This window comes from Diachasma alloeum, unplaced genomic scaffold (assembly GCF_001412515.2).
Source record: "Diachasma alloeum isolate Michigan unplaced genomic scaffold, Dall2.0 Dall_scaffold_00213, whole genome shotgun sequence".
NCBI classification, from domain to species: domain Eukaryota; kingdom Metazoa; phylum Arthropoda; class Insecta; order Hymenoptera; family Braconidae; genus Diachasma; species Diachasma alloeum.
The window spans coordinates 799,954-804,390 of record NW_021680378.1 but is presented as its reverse complement, the minus strand read 5'-3'; positions in this window follow the sequence as shown (position 1 = coordinate 804,390).

Below are 4,437 nucleotides of genomic sequence, written 5' to 3'. Positions count from 1 at the left end.
TTTTCCCCCCCCCCCCCCTCGCTACCTCTTTCTCTGGAGCATTTTGACATCTTTCGTATGAAAACAAAAATTTATGTAAAAATTTATGTATAGAAATAATTCGTGTAGAAAATATTCGTATACACTGAGAAAAAAAATTTCTAATATCTGAAACATATTTTCTTGAGAGAAGTAAATTATTCTCAATGGTTTAAATCTTGGAATGTGTGCATTTCACGGAACTCGAATAAATTTTCATTCATCACTATCGTTCTGCGTTACGTCATGAATATTTTACATATTGCAATATTGGAAGTGCATAATGAAAAAATCATGAAAACAGTAAAGACTAGAAGATTGACGATTCTTCTACGCGATTTAAGTAAGTTCATTCGCGACAAAATCATATTTGAGTACAAGAATATTCTCAAATATGAGGCCTTTCTCGGGTCATGTGAGTTGAGATGCCTGAGAGAATTAAGCAATTGAAGAAAATTTACTTGTCTCAAGAAAATACGTTTCAGATATTAGAAAATTTTCAATATATCAATATGTAATATATATTATGACATGTAATGTTCAAATATTTTGTAAAACTTGAGGTAACCAATATGGCTCTACTATCAACATTTATAGATCTTAAGGGGCTGGGGAACAAAAAGCGTAAACACCCGAGAGGGTATACAAAAGACGAATAAACTATTAGAAAATGTTTTTCTCAGCGTAGAAATATCCGAATATCATGTACGGAAATCCTATAGAATTTCTATACCCAATCCATATAGAAAATTTCTATAGGATTTTTTCATACATGCTTACCTCCCGCCGACATCCAAACATCGAAATTTTTCCGAAAAGATTCATGGATTAAAATAAAAATGCAAGTGTCAGAGTGCATGGGCACTGCATATGCAATGCCTGGTGTAATCTCGGAAAATCGTTTAGCATACAAAGACAAATATAATGGAGGCGGAGATGAGTTTGGTGTACTCAGGCGCCGCCTGTGTCCCCAGGCGGGGGGTCGTTAATTCGGTTTTCAAGCTCCATCAGACTAGACATAACCCTCCAACCTTTCCCCCCCCCCACGGAATAACTGAGGCCCAGGGAACTCCACCCCGAGGAGAATTCATCCCTTCCGGATGTCTTCAATCCCTTGACAAATTTTTTGTTCACGTTTTTCTTGATTTTGAGAAACGAAAATGACCGGGCACGTGAGTCCTTAAGGGGTAACGGAAGCGGTCGCAAAAGTTGTTTTTTTTTTCATTTCATTTTTCTCCGATTCTATCGAAGGGCTTAACGGGCTCCATTGACTATTTATGGGCAAACAAATTTTTTTCTGCAAATTTTTTTGCCAATAAATAGTCAATGGAACCCGTTAAGCCCTTCGTCAACCTCCCCTTAATACTTGGTTAAAATTTCAGCCATTTATTTCGATAGAATCGGAGAAAAATTAAATGAAAAGAAAAAACAACTGTTGCGACCGCTTCCGTTATCCCTTAACCCTCAAGTGGTCGCATAATGAGGGTCGCATAATTCTCAGAAAAAAATTATTTTGCCCATAAATAGTCAATGGAACCAGTTAAGCCCTTCCTTAACCTCCCCTTAATACTTGGTTAAAATTTCAGCAATTTATTTGGATAGAATCGGGGAAAAATTAAATGAAAAGAAAAAACAACTGTTGCGTCCGCTTCCGTTACCCCTTAACCCTCAAGTGGTCGCATAATGAGGGTCGCATAATTCTCGGAAAAAAATTTTTTTGCCCATAAATAGTCAATGGAACCAGTTAAGCCCTTCCTTAACCTCCCCTTAATACTTGGTTAAAATTTCAGCCATATTGGATAGATTCGGAGAAAAATTAAATGAAACAACCCAACTTTGCGACCACTTCCGTTACCCCTTAACCCTGAAGTGGTCGCATAATGAGGGAATCCCCGCCGCTTTTTGTTTTCTTTTCACACAAAAACTTCGTGAATGAAAAATCCGTAAAAATTTGTATTCCTATTTTCAAATATATAGATCACATCAACATCTTTTTTCAGTTTAGACTTATACCAATGAATTATTAAAATCTCCTGAAAACTCGACTCAGTGAAAATTCCCATGTTTAACCTCAAAATTTCACAATTTTGCACTTTTTCAAATCGAGTTCTTGGATTATCTGACAATTATTTCGCTTCGATGCCCCTATTTCCTACTCGTAGAAAGCTCAAAATTACCTGTGAACGGATATTAAATTTTTTTTGTTCAATTTTTTTTTTCTCGAAATCGTGAAATACACGGGGTGGGGATTCGCTTACCGTGCGACCAACTGCGTTCAGTGGAGAGCTGCGACCTCTTAAGGGTTAAGTACCCGGCGGATGGAGGACGCATTCTCATGTGAATTCGCAACGACAGAACGACATCAACGACATGGCGCGGCCTTAATTTCGAATTTCCTTCACAAAATAAATGAAAATATGATTTTCTTAAATGTGACCCATTATTTGAAATTAGTAAATCGTTTATTTGATATAATTAAATCCTATCTTCTGGAACAAGTTGAAAATCTTAAATGAAAATTTTTATTTGATTCAAATGGACCATTTGTCCTTAAGTAAAACAAGGTTGCATTGGAAACTGTCGTGACGGCGGGCGAAGGGCGCATTCTCATGTGAACGACAGAACGACATCAACGGCGCGGCCCTAATTTCCAATTTTTTCCCCAAAATACATGAAAATGTGATGTTTTTAAAATAACAAAACTCTTTGAAGTGAATAGATTGTTCGTTTGATATAATAAAATCCTTTCTTCGGAATCAAGTAAAAAACGGAAAATTAATAATTTTATTTCATTCAAATGAACCATTTTTCTCGGAGTACAATCGAAAAAAAAATCACTTGAAATTCTCAATCCATTTGAATTTGATTCCCCGGTGCCTGAAGCCGTCAAGTAAAAAAATGCATTGGAAAATGTCATGGCGGCGAGCGAAAGACGCATTCCCATGTGAATTTTCATGGGAATTCGCAACGACAGAACGACGATCAAAACTTTCTGTCCATTATTTCGAAATTTTCTTCACAAAATACATGAAAATATGATTTTCCTAAAGTAAGAAAGCCCTTCATTTGAAATGAATAACTTGTTTATTTGATATAATAAAATCCTTTCTTGCGAAATAAGTAAAAAATGTAAAATAAAAATTTTTATTTGATTTAAGTGAACCATTTCTCTCGGTGTACGATAAAAAAAAAGCCACTTAAAATTCTTGAACCATTTGAATTTGCTTCCCCGATGCCTGAAGTGGCCTAGAAAACCCAGACAGCGTGACTGGTCATGTGTCGAGTCCTCTAGCCCCTCGAAAAAAGCGATAAGGAGACAAGTCCTTCGACACAAGTGTCGGCGTGAAAATCGTCATCTCAGGGGGGAAAGTGAGGCTGAGCATTTCTTCTCTCAATGTCGTCATCGAAACAAAGGCACAATGCTCTCGTGGCTGACGCCAGACACTCGACACCTCGAGTAAACAAAGGATTCTTTGTTTTTTTTCTCGACGAATGCCCGATTTTCGGGTCTAAATCTCCTTCAGAAATGTTTTAGAGAATTGTCAACTATTAAAATGTATGAATTCTCGGGAGTCCTCGGAGTTTCACTCGGATCTAATTCCAAACATGTGGCGAAATATGACTTCCGGGGTTTTGGGAATTTCAGCGCAAATATTTTAAGTCAAATATGGGATTCAGTCGGGTTCCGAGTTTTTGGGTATCGTAAGTGGATTGAGGAGTGGAGGAAGAGACAATAGTACCGGTGAAACTGAAAGAGATGGGAAATAGTGGAGAACTGATTAATCGTATATTTTTATCATTGCTCGGAGAGAAAAATTCAATAAAAATTACTAGAAAAAACACGGGAAAATAACGTTTCGAAACGTAATTCGCGATCGAAGTAAAATTTACAAAAAAATTAAAAATACGGTAAATTTTTCGTGAAATTTTTCAAGTTAAGGAAATTTCAAATAAAAATGGCAATATGACGTCCCATTTTACCCCACTTTTACCGAAGATAACATTTTTAGCTTTTTGGGTAAAATTTAAAAATGGCGCAAAACGGGCCGTCCGATTGACTGTCCCTGACTTTTCAGAAACAGCAAAAGTAATTAATAAGTTTCATTCGAAAAATTCCCTTCAAAATCTTCTAGTAAACAAATCTGACTTTAAAATTTTTTAAAATCGATTCATCAACTATCAAAAGTTCCGTCACACCTGTGAAAAGTCACCCGAAAAAATTAACATGACTTTCCATTTTGCTCCATTATCTCCGGAGATAACATTTTTAGCTTTTTGGGTAAAATTTAAGAATGGGGCAAAATGGACCGTCATATTGACTGTTCCTGACTTTTCAGAAAGAACAAAATTAACGAATAATAACAAAAAACTTTTGTTATTATTCGTTTTTGAAAAAACTTTCAACTTTTTCAAAATCGA